This window comes from Phaenicophaeus curvirostris, chromosome 7, assembly GCF_032191515.1.
Source record: "Phaenicophaeus curvirostris isolate KB17595 chromosome 7, BPBGC_Pcur_1.0, whole genome shotgun sequence".
NCBI lineage: Eukaryota > Metazoa > Chordata > Aves > Cuculiformes > Cuculidae > Phaenicophaeus > Phaenicophaeus curvirostris.
The window spans coordinates 7,143,432-7,159,355 of record NC_091398.1 but is presented as its reverse complement, the minus strand read 5'-3'; the positions used below and the strand labels follow the sequence as shown (position 1 = coordinate 7,159,355).

The 15,924-nt window shown below is 43.2% G+C and overlaps 1 long non-coding RNA gene across 1 annotated transcript; it reads left to right on the top strand.

Moving 5' to 3' along the window:
* Positions 1-5,231: 5,231 nt before the first annotated feature.
* LOC138722404 (uncharacterized) lies at positions 5,232-10,927 on the top strand. The gene is made up of 3 exons (XR_011337700.1): positions 5,232-5,320; positions 10,547-10,654; positions 10,738-10,927. It is a non-coding gene; the product is annotated as an uncharacterized lncRNA (long non-coding RNA).
* The last annotated feature ends 4,997 nt before the right edge of the window (positions 10,928-15,924 follow it).

Sequence of the window (15,924 nt, the reverse complement as noted above, 5' to 3'; positions counted from 1 at the left end):
TTACTGTGCAATGTTTTTTGCTGTAGATAGATCTCAGTGGCATATCTCTTGAACTATGCAGAAGTGGATGAAATTTAGGTGCTAAGAAATAAGGTATCCTTCTTGGTTCTTACAGCAATAAAATCATGCTGCTGTGTTTTGCCACTTGAAGGTGAACACTCACAAGGCAGAAGTAGCGATTGGACATGTCAGGGGCTTTACTAGACTCAAAAGAAAAAAAAAAGTGCTTTACTAAACCACATCTTGACAATTTCACTTCTACTGCCTGTGTCAGTGATCCAAGCCCCTTGAGCACCCCGCAGTGCAGTGGCAGTGCTGTTTGACTCACTTCTGGAGGGTTTCTGTGAAGGATGGGTCCTGTGCAGTCATTGCCATTCTAGATTCAGATACTGATGTTCAAAAAAAAAAAGTATTTCCAGGCTTTTACATCAGTTTGAGTGGAAATCATCAAAGCTTAGTCCTTTTTTTCTGGCATTCTACTTGTTTCCCAGTTGTAATGAGCAGAGAAGGTGCTGATTTTTTAACTACACTGCACAGTTGTTAGGTAATGCCTTTTGCTACTTTGAAGAACAATTATAAAAATAGTATCCGCTGCAGTGGTAAGGGTGCAGTGTTGTCTTATAAAAATCATAGAATCATAGAAGGGTTTGGGTTGGAATCATAGAATAGTTTGGGTTGGAAGGGACCTTAAAGATCATCTAGTTCCAACCCCCCTGCTATGGGCAGGGACACCTCCCACCAGACCAGGCTGCCCAAGGCCCCATCCAACCTGGCCTTGAACATCTCCAGGGATGGGGCAGCCACAGTTTCCCTGGGCAACCTGGGCCAGGGCCTCTCCACCCTCAGAGTGAAGGAATTCCTCCGTATGTCAGGGGACAGGACAAGAGCGAATGGCCTCAAGCTCTGCCAGAGGAGGTCCAGGCTTGACATCAGGAAAACATTTTTTACGGAAGGGGTCATTGGGCACTGTTAGAGGCTGCCCAGGGAGGTGGTTGACTCACCATCCCTGGAGGTGTTTAAAGGACGGGTGGATGAGGTGCTGAGGGACATGGTTTAGTGTTTGATGGGAATGGTTGGACTCGATGATCCGGTGGGTCTTTTCCAACCTGGTGATTCTATGATTCTGTGATGTCTAGTCTAAATCTGTCCCTCTCCAGTTTATACCTGTTGCCCCTCATCCTATCACTACAAGCCTTTCTAAACAGTCCCTCCCCAGCTTTCTTTCAGCTCCTTTCAGGTACTGGATGGTCACTATAAGTTCTCCTTGGAGTGTTCTCTTCTCCAGGCTGAAGAACCCCAACTCTCTCAGCCTGTCCTCGTACGGGAGGTGCTCCAGCCCTCTGAGTATCTTTGTAGCCCTCCTCTGGACCCGTTCCAACAGATCCCTCTTACGTTGGGGATTCCAGAACTGCACGCAGCACTCCAGGCGAGGCCTCACAAGAGCGGAGCAGAGGGGCCCAACCCCTGCAGGCCGCGCTGCTTTCGGCGCAGTCCGGGGGCGGGCAGGGCCCCCACAGGCCTCTGTGCTCCCCCCCGCGGCCGCCGCCAGGGGGCGCCAAACCCCTTCGGGAGCGCGGCGGGCGCGGGGCCGCCTGAGGGCGGCGGCGCGCGGGGTTTCTCTCCATCGCGGAGCCCCGTGTCACGGGGCTTTAAAAACACCGCAGAGGCTGCCCCGTTTGCTAGTGTTCCAGCAAGGGGGAAGGGGGGGGGTTCACCGCCCTCCTCCGGAGCTCCCAACTCGGGGAGAAAGACGGGAGGGCCACGCTCAGCCTGTCCCGGCCGAGGCCGTTCTTCCCGCGGGCCGTTCTGCCCTCCCCCCTTTTATTAAATAGCCCCTAACTGGTTTTTTTTTGTTGTTTCTTGACGACTTTCTACATCTTTTTAGTAGGTTTTGCTTTGGACGGAGGTTTTTCATGTATTCATTGTCTCCCCTAAACCAAGCGCCACGTATAATACTCAGACAGATTGTGAATAAGCAGAATTTGTTAGCTTGTTAGAAACGAATCGATTCCTAGTTCTATCCTTGGGCTTCTGACTCCCATCTCTTTGGCAGCACAACTTTTTGCCTTGGACGCGCGCTTTCCGTGCTAGAAATGAATCTTTGAGGTGAGACACCGCGTTGCCGCTGGCACAGGGACCTTGCTTTTGTTGTAGAGTGACTAATTTACACGCCTGCCTCCGCTCTCTTTCTAGCCTTCTATTCATAAGCAACATATCAAGGGTGGATGGATGCCAGCAGAACAGCCTGTCTTCGGGAAAGATACTAGCTTTTTTTTCACCCTTGCTTGACTCTCTACTTGCGCTGGCACAGACCGACTGTCAGTACAACATCCATCGTTACCTTATTTTTCCTCATTTCCTTTCCTCCCACTCCAGGTCTCTCCAGCCCTTCAATTTCTTCTCAATAAATATCTTGACGCTGAGGAAGGTGCTAACAGGAGTTTGTATGTGTTTTAATTTAGAAGTCATTCTTTCTGAGATTGATTTCGAGGAAGCAAGAGTTGCTTTGTAACCGTCACCTGAATATTTCATGTTTGGTGCGACTGCCTCGTCTTTTTTGCTCACGTTTATTCCAAGCTGCCCCGTAGCCACCAAAGCACTCGAGCTTCTTGCTGAAATCGCACCCAGACATCTCTTTTCGCAAGGCGAGGGAGGAAGGAGGTCTGCAAGAGTTCACGTTAAGAATGACTCTAACTGCCCATTTCCCACACATTTTTGCTAGCACAAACAACTAAAATAGTCCACTTGCAGAGAACCTGATTCAGCTTTCTCGCATTCCGCAATAACAGATGGATTGCTAGACTGTTTACTGTTGCTTCCCACCAACTTCCTGTTAGTAAACTCCTGTATTATTTATGAAACAGAAAAATTACAAAGAAGTATCCTAGCTGATTACTGCCTGCTGGTGAACCACTGCCAGAGGAACTTTTTATACAAATATGTGTATGGGAGCAAAGATCGCTGCTGCTGCACGGTTGTTGTGGTTTTTATTTTTTTGAATTATTCTCACAATTGTTTGTTCCACAATATACCATGACCCTGGCTGGACTCGTGGCCCTATCGTGCCACGCGTACGAGCAGGTATTGCCTACACCCAGACATTTAGAGTTGATTCGAGGTATCTAAATGTGTGAAGGAGTGAGGAGGGGGGGAGAAACAGCCCATGCATGTGTGTTACAGAGATCAGCTATGAATAAGAAATGTTTAAAGCCTTTTTGTTTTCCAACGACAATGATGAATGAGATGTTACTAATGTGATATTAATCTCTGCTGACCTAGCTGAGGAAGCGGGCTATCTTGGAGCTGTTGGCAGAAAACAGAGAGAATAGTAATGTGCCGTTTGCCGGCATGCTGCTTCTGACATACGTAGACAGTAAATGTGAAGAAACTTTATTTTCCTCTCAGTCTGGCTGTTAAACTCCGCAAAACACATGAGCTGAGAAGAGCCCTTTTTTGCACTGCACACTGTAGGTTAGACTGATTTCTGATTCTTAGTGGCGTAAGAGGAGGCCAGCCTAAAATCTGTTTGTACAATTACATCAATAAACCTAGTGAATTTTAAAAATTGTCTGTAATAAAATAAAGCAAAATGTAGTGCAGAAATGTGAATCTTGTATATTACCAGATGTAGTTTTAGTGATTTTTAGAAATAAACTTGATCTAACATAGTCATTCTATTTTTCAAATGATTGGTATTGTATTTCACTGAGTTTCTATTCTATTTATGTTTTCCGTATTAACGAACTGGCTGCTCTGCCTGATATTTATGATTGTAGACATGCATTATATATACATACAGAAACAGAACAAAGATTTTCCTGATCTGAGATGAAGATAAGTCTTCCTCAAGATTTTTTATTTGATTACCTAAACTGAAATCAAAACTCAAAACGTACTGCAGATTGAGCACTTTCTAATGTTAGTCCTGCTACCACAGATCATTCATTGTGTAAAGAGTTAAGGAAAAAAAGCTGCTGTGCATTGTAGGCAACTGCAGGATGCTGATTGAATCATCATATACCTTTTATAAGATCTGTATTTGCAAAGAACTGATACCAGATGGAACAGGGCATTTGCTGATCCTGAGGTAGAGCTCATCTGTGAGTGTTTGTATGAAACAGCGTCATGTAACCGCTCACTCATTTCAAATAATAGTACGAATATGCCTTCTCTGATCAAATTCTCTCTTTTCTCTGCCTCCTCAAATACCCTCATGCTAAGCTCCTATTGACAGAAAAAGAATTCGATAATATTATTAAGGTCAGGCGATCAACGGCAGTATCTCCTGATGCTCCAATCTACCGACAAGAACCTTGTGACAGATGTTTCTGTGCTTTATGCAAAATAGGAACTTCATGGATCAGTTTTCCTTTCCTCCGTGGAATATATGCAGCTTGAAAATAGAAATCCAGCTCCATGGCAGAAAGCAAAAAAACCCTCATACCACTGACCAAGCAGGCAGCTGCAAGAAAGCAACCAGTAGATGTGAAATTGAAGTAATTATACTACTGGTTCTTAGGATTACTTCTAGGCATCTTAATCAAGGAGTGTACGTGATGATACAGGTTTTGTGGGCTTTCTCTACGACGACACTGTTGCTCACAAGTCGTTTCTGAAAGGGGGAAAAAAAATCTTTCCTGGGTTGTGTGTAATGTTTCTTCACAAATCTATTTTTTTTTTCCCCACTATTTCTGGTACGCTGTTTTCAGGCTCACAGGAGTTACGGATAGCTGTATTAGATATAATACGTAAGCATATTAAAAATAGTGAAGTTGAGTTTGCACATGAAGACGGGATTTCAGTTTCTGATATGTTATAAATAGGATATAGACATTTGTATAAACTGTATGGCTTTAGTTATGTTCTTTATAATCACATGGGAAGCTGGATATGTGAAAATGATGAAAAGAAGATGGAAAATTTCCTTCTCATTTCGTAAAAGAAAAAAAACAACCCCAGCCTTATTGAATTAGTGGAGGTTTAAAGGAAATATAGTTTTACAAATTATTGCATGGTATATAAATAACATTTACATTTAGTAATTCCTGTAATGCCATGCAATAAGGATGGGTTGTGGAATCTCACCTATAATTACCCTAGAAAATTATGAGAGGTTGTCATCATACATGCAATAATTTAAGAAATGCTATTTTTTATTACTATCATTAAATAACATTCATATTGTTATTTTAAGCTGATTTGGCCTTCTTTTAATTTTATATAGTTTTTTTCAGGATTTCTGTGCAAGTATTTTTTATCATCAAACATCAGAACAAGTCTCATAAATTTTTAGTCAACATACTTGCACTTTATTTTCTTGGTGAGGCTTTTCTTAATCTTGCTTATTTTAGGTGTTTTAAAAATATATTTTTAAGACTTTATTTAGAATTTAATTCAAAATCTCTATCTGGGAATCTGTAAACATTCAATCAGCAACTGTGATGAATTTTCTTTATATATACACAAAGGTTTTGTATTATGGTATTGTGTAGAATCTTGTCTCTGTTACATGACTAGACAAATGCTGGGAAGAGATCTTTATTCAGTTCAGATGTACCACATAATTTTATTCAAAAGTCCCTTTCTGTACCTCTTTTTTTCTAGTTAAATTTATGATAAACATTACTGATTTTACATAGATTTATTTTAATTAAGCTCCTTAAAAAAAATAAAACCCCACTACCACGCAAAAATGATGTGCCAATACTAGGAAAAAAAGGAGAGAAAGGAGCTGCATGTGTAAATTACTATACTGAATCTAATTCAGGTGAACAGCAAATAATTGGCAATGTTTGTACATATTATATCATGTCTGCTTTTGCAAGTAGATGTGCAGCTTGTGATGTTCTGCAGGTAAAGTACAGTTTCAGCTAAGACCTGTGTCTGAAGAGTAAAATACCATTCTAGAATCAAGTATTAATAGAATAAACTTAATTTTAGTTTTTCATAAGTGCAGCTGCATTCTCTATTTAATTATAGGCTCCCACAGTAGTAATTTTTCCGTGACCTGCTCAATCTCAAAAGTCAGAAAATTGCTTCTTTTTTAAAGCTGACAATAGCACGGTATGTTTCCAAAGCAAAAAGACAAATTACAGAAAATCATTACTGTAAGCATATTTAAATAGCCAGGAAGAAATCCTAATTGAAAAGTTTGCTAAAATGTGAAAAAGTTAGCAGTCTTTTTTTTTTTTTAAAAAAAAAATTATTCTTGTGTTGTTTGTAGCTGTGCAAGCTGCTTATGATACGATTTCCTTTCCTTTCCCTGCTGACCCTCTACCCTCCCTCTTTCCTTTCTAATAAGGTTCTACAAAACATTTTCAGGAAGCAAAGATTTTAGCTGGAGAGTAATTAATTTGTAGGTGTGTTTAATAATCTAGACTGATTATTCCTTGTAAAGCTGATATAAAAGTAATGGGAACCTTCGTGTTTCTCTGCGTGGGCTTCAAAGCAGTTTGTGAGCCTTTATTTTCCAGTAGTAGATACTTTCCCTGGTATTTTAAAAGAATGTGGTAACCATATAATTATCATCATATATGGACAGGTGACACAGTAGCATATTTGTGTTAAATTTTAACATGATTCAAGTCAATAATTGACCGAGAAATGAGCAATGTTAGAGTAATCCTTAAATGAATGTGTGTTCAATGAAGTTGCTTGGCTGGTGGAGTGGATTGTGGCTGCTGCAGGGTTGGGGCAGCGGGGTAGAGCCAGGGGAGGCGTGCAGCAGGGCTCTCTTCCCAGGTCTCAACCTGCTGCCTTTGGAGTATGCAGCTGGGATTTCTGAACCCTCTTTGCAAGGAGTTAGGCACTCTACTTCGCGATTGCAACTGTTGGCAGCCAGTCCCTGTTTTGGCTCTGCTGCTGCCCACAAGTCATGGGGTGCATCCTGTGCTGGGCACCACCACAGCTTCTCGGCTTGCTGTATCCCTTGCTGTCCTGGGCAGCTGTCTCGTAGCGACCAGTTAGTAGTCGTTAACTGTGTTACTGCTGATTAGGGTATTTCTAACCACAATTGTTCAGTAAGGCAAAAAAAAAGACATATCATAAAGTAGACTTGACAATCATGAAGTGCACCCTGTTCCCTCCAGATGCCTCCTCCCCAATAAATCTGTGCTTTTCCTCTGCTCCCCCAGTCCTACTCCCGCTGTTACCCACCTCCGACCTTTCCCCCAGCACAGCAGGACCTGAGCCCATTCCCTCACAGCCTGTCACAGGTGTGGCAGTGGTTTTAGTAGCTCATCTCCAGGGTTTCAACAGTGCTGTGGAGAGCAGCTCCCAGGGAGAAGAGGCAAAGAGGCAGGGCAGCACCAGGTGCCCCAGGTCCACAGAGGATTTGGGAGGTCAATGGTGAGTGCAGGCACCATGGGAGGAGGTGGGCTGGTCAGTGGGGACCACCAGTGGCACCTCCTCATGGAAGAGAGAAGAAGAAAGCCTTCACTGGGGTCCTTTCTGCTGCCACAAAATATCTGAAAAAAAGAGTTGTCTCCCAAGGTAGGTAGCCATGGTAATGCGTCTTCAGCACAGGAGCGTGCAGTAGAAGGAGTCACTCTCCTTTATCTGCTGAAGTGCTCAAGCTCTTCCCCATTCCTGTGTTCTTCATTTCCCATCTCTAAATAACCTAGATCATGGTCCTATGAGAGAAAGCAGTGACTAGTGTGATTCTTACTACAAAGAGAACAACAGTTAGAGGAGGAGGAATTTCCTGTATTTTTGTCTTATTTTCCATGAACCAGCAGGTCAGGTTTACTCGGGTGACTTTCACTATAAGATACTTAGAGTGAGTTCAGGACAGTGTTGTTGTTCCCACACAAACAAAAAGATCCAAGTGATAAGAACAGTTGTAACTTGGTCAAAGCCCATTCGAGTTTATACTCCAGGACGTAGTAACCCAAGCCATTTCTGCATGAGACACTCCAGACATATTTGTTAGTTTAAACAAACAACTTTAAATTTAAATTTGAGCTAATGTTTCAGGTTTTGGCTCTGCTTAATTATCCGGTACATTAGTCACAAAATACTGTTTTCAATCCCTTGGTTGATCTAGACTTTAGACCTGAAGCAATGCAATAGGACAATAAATGAGCTGGTTCTTTGTGCAAGGGGCAACCCAAAGTGAACACGGAGGGCAGGACTGCATCCTCTCTTTGAAGTTGTGCTGGCATGTGTGTGGTCGCAACTCTTCAGAGCAGGGATCCCTTGGTCAGTCTGTTCTTCATCCCAGTGCTGCTCCTCTTTTGGTTTGTGCATCAGTGGAGTTGTGTGCAGAAGCATTTGGAGTCCAAGGATTTTATGGTCAGTGATGTTTTTCATTTGAAGTCAAATGAAAAATGAGGTAAAGTTTGCAGTACTTTTGCTTTCTGCCACTTCGGTCCTTCCTTCATTGGTGTGGAAAAAGGGAGAGTTTACATATGGAGGGGGTGGGTCTTTCTTCAGGTTTTATTTTTCCTTGGTCTAATTTTTCAGTCATTTATCAATCTATGCTGTTGTGTTTTCTGATCCACTTGGTCCCAGACTACGCTGACCTAGAGGGTCTCATTTTTGTGATGGCTGGTTGGTCACCAGTACATCTGAGTCTGGGGACTTAATGGAACAACCTTGACCTCTCATCCAGCATCTCTTGGGGAATTCTCTTTGTTGGGTGCTTTCAGGCTGAGGCCTCCCCCCAAAATGAAAGCGGTTTCTATTTGCCAAAGTGGGGAAACAACAGGAGGAAGAATAAAGACAACAATCTAAGCAGTCAGCTGAACTTGTTTAGACTGATACTAGCATGTAGTATTCAGGTGGCAGCTAACCCAAGGTTTCCCTAACCTTGGCAGAAGTGTGGGAGTTGCAGGAGGATGAAGTGTTCTTGAACTGTTTCTCCAATGTATCAAGCACGAGCAGGCTTTTCTTCAATATTAAGCACGCGCCTCTCTTTTCTTTCCCTTTAAAGAAACTTTTTATTGTAGGCTATAAAAGGAAAAAGAAAAAAAAAACAATCTCTCTCTGTTTGTGGACCCCTGTGCTGCCTCTACCCTATCCAAGGACAAAGATGCAAATCAAGACCTCCCTGGTATAATAGCATTTATAAGGCAAATTTCTTGCTGATGTCTTATGGCAAAAGCAAAAGGTTAAAAGAAATAGCTGTGCTCAAGTGTCATTTTAAACAAAAAAGGGGAAAAAACCTAACCACATTCTTGAAAACATCAGCCAGAGCTTCCCTGGAAGCATCAAAAACAGCATTCCAGATAAAAGCAGCATGATGTGAAAAGACCTGATCAGCAACAGATTGATGTCTGGGCTTGGGGACTAATGTAAGAACTTTAAGACTTGGCTAGAGAATATATCTTGAGAAGCATAAACATGTAAGAGGATGCCAAACCATGAAAGGCTTCCTTTGCACTAGGAATTCAGAAATCGGCGTGTTGACAAGCAGAGAAGCCAATGCTGCAAGGAAAGCACATAGGGTGATGAATAAACTCAGCCTTTGGGAGCCTAGGATGAGATCTAGGAAGAAGCCGACCTATTTAGCCACAATTGTAAGTCTCTACACCCATCATTTAGGTGCTGTAAAACCTCAGACCTCCACAACCTGCTGCCAGTGCTGACGTCCCATGGCCTGGGGCAGACAAGCTTGATTCAGAAAGTGTGTGCTGGTGTTTGGTTTTAAGAGGGGATGGAGAGACTTCCAAGAGTCTGACTTTATAGCAGGCTGGTTGAGCCATTTGTTGAGGTGATGGGAGAGTCAGGTTTAATTTCCTGCTCAAATGTGCTGCATTTTCTGGGCGTTGGCTTAGCAGTAAGCTCCTGAAGTGCTTGCCTGGAGGGCATATATACCTCCTCCTGTGTAGGAGGTGGGGGAACAGGGGGAGTTTGGAGGCTGTGTGGGGTCTAAGCTGTCCTTCAGCTGGCACACCATGTCTGAGACAGATGTTTGCTTCTGCAACTGCAATCTCCATCGTGGCCTGCATGGAACTACTGCAGGGGAAAGCTAGCTTTCTCTGCTTGAGCAACAGGCAAAGCAAGGCAACAGATACAGTTTGTGCAGTTCTTAAATATGAGACCTGGTCACTCTTTATTAACTGGGGGAGTCTCTCTGGGGTGCTAGCAGTGAAGCAATATTCTTCTCTTGTGAGAAAAAATTACTGATTTCCTCTAGCTGTACTTAAAATAGGATAGTTCAATAACTAGCATAGAAATAACAGGTTTACACATGAAAGATAGCTATGAAAAAGCAGTTATTAAAGAGTTAGGGAGGTCCTAGCTAACGTGCAGTCTGATTTTTGATGGATAAGCTCAGTTTAAAAGCTATACTCTAAGCAAAATAGACATAGCTGCAGAAACATGGATGTGCATGTTGTAGACAAATGTAGACGGGGAAAAAACCCTCTTCACCTAAATGAGCAACTTAAGTGTGCAATCCAGAGGAAAAAATGCCAATGGCCTCGTCTTTTGCTTTTAGAAAAAGCCTATGCTACAACTGCCCCAAGATAAACTCTGTCTTTCTCTGATTTGGAAGAGATCTTGAACATCCTTTAAACTTGTTGACTTTCTCCGCTTTGGTCAGGCCTTCCTGCATAAGCACACTGATCCAAATACAACGATCCCCTGAGATGTACCCATGTTATTGTCAGATATCTCCTGGAGGCTGAACACCTACCCTGGGAGGATGCTGGTAAGTAGTGCAGGCATCTCTTATTTCAGCAAAGCGATTAACGACTGTGCAGCTGATGGCTCTCATTCTTGTTCACTTGGCAGGGGTGGTATCACTAAACTTGAGCTCACTTGTCACAATGGCAATAGAGTTGGAATTTAATTATCTGGTGGAGAGAAGCCCTGACAGCTGTGGCGTAGGTTTTTCAATGTGGATGTTGCCTGGATTGCAAAAAAAATATCAAGGGTTGGTGAGAACAGCCATGTTCTAAAAGCATCTCTGCCTGGGTTAGACCACTGCCTACCAAAGAGGTACGTGCGATTACTATTTATTGACTGTTGTGTCAGATTGTGGTTAAAGATTATCTTTACTGGAAGTTGTCCTCAGGAATCCTTTTACTTCATCAAAAGTATCTTTTCTACAGCTTAGGTTGGAAGCACAATGCTTGCTTACTACGTTATCCCTGGGTTTGCTTCTGGCTTATGCTTCCCAGAGGAAAGGTTTGCTGCTGGTTCTTGAAACAGTGCTAGTCTTTGATGGCCTCCAGGTGGTGAAAGCATTTTACTAGCAGCATCAGGTAAGACCTCATCATTTCCTTACAGTGATGGTTATCATTGACAACCTAAGAAAGTTCTAGCTGAAAAAAAAGACACTTTTATAATGACTTTTGTTATACGCTTGCACAAGTAAAGGATCCATACTGTGAATAGGAAGTTGCCCCATCTGGCATTTAGTTGCCCTACCGCCAAACTTGCAGGAGCACCCCACCACCCAGAATCACACACTCCCTTGGGAGTCCTAAAGGCAGACCAAGATATATTTCCTGACCCGAGTTCCTGAATCTGCTTACCTCTCAGCACGCAGAAATATTGTCCTTCAAAGATCAGAAATGGAGTCCCTTTTCTGTGAGAAATCTGTGGGTGCCAAACTGCACCCATGGAGCTATGTTCCTCCTCACACCCTAGAGGCTACCAGGCATGCCTCCTGGCACCTCCTGACCATGTCTGTCTGCCTGCCTGCAGGAATCCTGGGGGACTTGGCTGCTGTCCTTCCCTTCCCCTGTTGGGACCCAACCAGAGGGTGTCCTTTCAGCAGTGGAATGGAGTCACTCCATACCCTCCGTTTAAAGAAGGGTGAAGCTGCCTTTGGCTCCAAAAGATGTTTTTCTGCTGCAGACTTTTCTGTTTGGAGCTTTCCTCTATATTTAAGTATAGGTGAACTGGAGAGTTGCTTGTGTGCTCTTTAAACCATGTTGGGCACAAGCCAGTGTTTCTTATATGTGTCACCCTGGACTTTCCTGGGCTAAATCCAGAGGTTAGACCAGGCAGCTATACTGCCCGAGTGCCTAACAGGGAAGGGATATTGCCTCAAGTAAGTTGGTAAGGTGCCTGTGTAAGGCTCTGTACTACTAGCACGAGCTGAAAGGGAGAACCTATCTGGGAGATAGCTTTGGGAAGGACATTCTTCTCCAAAAAATGTTTATGTTGTAATCCATTTATATTACCCACTGACAACTCTTGCAGACTGCTATTAGAATTAGAAAAAAAAATCGGAAATTCTGGAGTTAAATTTCTAAGTTGCATGAAGATAATACTTAATAAACATGAATACATGGTAGGGCTTTTTTTCCCATCCTTTTTATATGACTTTTAGACTTATGAGCTTTTATCTTATTTTATGAGGCCATGTGAAATAAATTAAATGTAACACAAGATGCTGTTAAAAAAGATTTTATGACATCAAGAACTGGTTCTATATTAGGACCAGATCCTACATACACTTAGGGATGTGAGTAATTTTACTCCCATAGATAAGCTATTGAATCAACCATGGATAACCATTTAAATGTTCAGAATCAGGCCCTCATTTTGGATGCGCTTCTCATTGTTAAATCAATGTGAAAGTGAAATCTGTCTCCTCTCAAAAGGAAATTGCCAAGACTTTCTATGCTGAGGTTCGGGATCTGTAGAAAATGAAGCCTTTTTATTTTTTCTTCCCTCCAATAATCTGTTCAGTGAACAAGCTGTGAAAAATAGTTCTATATTTTTTCCATGTGATGCAGCAGACGGTAAATTTCCATTTAAAAGAATGATCAGAGTAGCTGCTGGCACTGAACTCTGTTGTCTTAGTCGAATCTACTTACAAAGAGTTTACAGCAATACAATAGTTTATTATTTCACTCAACCAGAAATCAGATGAAAAAGGCAAAGGGGAAGCCTGAAGTAGGTTCATGGTCAGAATTCTTTTCTTTCTTAACATCTTGGATTTTTAAATGCGTGAGTTGAGATCAGTAGTTTTATGTGTAAGGAGGAGAATATTTCTTTTCACCTCTACTTTTGTATGCTGTGAAATAATAAGAATTCGCACTTCTATAGTGCCTTTCTTCTGGGGATCTGAAAGCACTTTACAAACATTAATTAAAGTCTCACAACACCCATGCAGAGGTAAAGAAGCATTGTTTGTATATCTAATGCAGAATGCTTAACCTGATTCTTTAAGCCATATACAAGGGCTACGGTAAAATAATGGAATCGCCAAAGAAAATTAATCTAACTGAATTACTAGGAGAATGTATATGTACGTGTGTTTGTGCATATGTATGTGTGTGAGTGCATGAGCACATGTGTATGTGTGTGTCTGCAGATTTATGTATTGCCGTATGCCTTAGACTACACTTCATCTGCCCTATGTATCCTGCCCATTGTTGTCTCAGGCAATATGATGAGTGTTGGTACTTCTCTCTGCGTGATTCCCTAGGTTCATCTACAAATATATTTCTTCTAGGAAACCTGGAGAAAATCTCTCATTGCCCTTGGTTAGGCTAGGATTACTTTTAAAAATGTTAAACCCAGAAATAATCTTTTTCTAGATCACCAAGCCCGTGAAAGAAAATAAAAGGTGGGTGGTGGGAACCCAGAGGAGTCTCTGCTCCCTGAGTTGGCGCCTGCACCTTCCCTCTTTGTCTCTCTTGGTGTCCTCAAGCCCAGTGGCCTTGCCATTGGTGCCGCTGCCTGCCCAAACTCCCTTGGCCCTGCGTGTTTGGGGACGGGTCCTGTGGCACTGCCGAAAGGAGAACTGCAGAGCAGGCTTGGCTCCCGCTGGGGCTGCTGACTCCCAGCCGTGCCGGGGAAAGGCAACAGAGGGGTGTTCTCCAACAGCAGCTTACCACTGGTCTTGGCCTGGCTACCCAAGATGTTAACAGTGTCTACATTGAAATACGCTAAATTATTTTACAGAAGGGGGGTTATCTGCCATCAAAAGGGCCTTTAGCATCATTTCTGCAGAGGTGTGTGCCCTGTACTTCTCCAGATAGGAGCCTACCCTACACCCCAGGCAGGTAGTGTTGCACTGAGTATTCCCATTCCTACACCTTTGCTGCTTTGTTTCCCCGCTGCTGCGATGCTTCACCCCACAGCTAAGAGCCAGAGCTGTCCCGGCTCTGTGTGTCTGACAGGGAGGGCTGAATTCATTGGGACTCTCCTGCTGCACTGTCAGAAATGCAAACGCAGTGAGGGGACTAAGCGAAATGGAGGAAACCCAAGCTGAAGGACTGAGCAACAATTCTATTTTCTGGCCAGTGGTATAGTCATTCTCCCAATTGTGCAGCCTGGGAAAACACATGGCTGAACCGTGGCAGCCCAACTTTTCTTCTCCTTAGACGACTCAGATGAAAAATGTATTTTCCTAGGGGTTACAGGATGCCATTGTTTTCTTTGTTTGGGGCAAAGCTGTGGAGAAATAGGTCCACACATCCACTGTGAGTTTGAAAGGTGGTCAACTGGCTACTGAAAGCAAAATAGGCCCCGATGTTGTTAGCATCTCTCAGCCTAGTCCCATCCTCTGTTACCAATTAAAAATGCTTTTGGGTCGCCAGCATTAGATCAGTTTATTAATCTTCCCTATGTCTTCCTTCTGCTAACTTTGCTTGCTTTGTTTGTCTGACGTAGGCTGTAAGATCTTCAGTGCAGAGAGCATCTTTTATCTCTGCAAAGTGTCATGCAAACTTAGGGTGGTACGTAAATATTTAATAATAATATTAGTGATGGAGATTAGAGTCCTGGAGGAACGTGTCTCCTCTCTTGCAGACGCAGAACATCTAATGAGGATTTTTTTGGTACCGTTTCATTTCCTTGGTAAGAGTTTCTCTGCTCACCTAATTTCCAGTCGCATCTGTCAGATTCTGGGTGAGGCTATTGGGAGACACTAGTCTTGGCTGGGAGTGGCTTAATTAGAACTGTGCAAAACAACTGCATTTTCAGTATGGTGGCCCATCTGAGACTTTGAAAAAAATTCCCCTTAAATACAGCTTTCTTGTTAGCAGAATAGAAACCTGGGAAAAAGGTCCTACCTCCTGCTGTGTGTCTTCTAAGTTTTAACTATCTTTGATTCTGAGAAGGAAATTAAATGCAACTACAAATGATCTCCAAATCACATTTCAGATCAATAAATTGAAACTTTTAATTCCCTGGAGGTATTCAAGGCCAGATCGGATGAGACTTTGTGCAACCTGATCTAGTGGAAGGTGTCCCTGGCCATGGCAGGGGTTTGGGAACTGCCAGCCCAAATGTTTCAATGATTCTCTGATTCTCTGAATTTACAAAACATCAGAAAAAAACACATTGGCTTTTTTGAAATACTCATGCTTGGACAAGAGCCATTGCCTCACTCGGTTCATACCCTTGTCTAGCTGTTGCATTTTGAAAGCACCCCAAGAAGACAGTGCAGCTCCTGACCACAGGCAGCAGCATTGCCCCACCAGCACTCTGCTGCCGTGCCCGCCAGCCCTTTGGTGCTAGGAGCTCTGCTGTGGTGCCCCATGCCAGCTCCTCCAGGGGGATGTGAGGCACCGCTGTGGAGTTTTACTCCCTGCCACCCACAGAGACTGAGCATGTAGAGTGCCTTAGCTCCAGGTAAACTACAATACTAGTATGGTACTTCTAGCAAATAAGGACCACTCACAAAAATGTTTTCCTTTGGCTTGGGAGAAGCTTCATCTCTCAAGGGTCCTTCAAGAGTGAAGAACTGGGAGAAATCCACTTTTTCTTTCATTTAAACAACAATCTTTGAGATTAGAGGAGAGATGTTAACAGCCTTCTGCTGGCGGTGCCTGGGCCGATGGCACACTGCCCTGCTGCAGGGGTCGTGAGCAGCTGCGCAACCGGGACTAGTCTTGGATGGAGGCTGTCCACAGGTGCCTGAAAAGGGGACCTCTGTCAGCATTCACGCTGCTGGAGCTGATGGCAGAGAGGGCTGCTCAAGGGGAGGTCTCTGCTCCCTGCTGGCATCAGAGG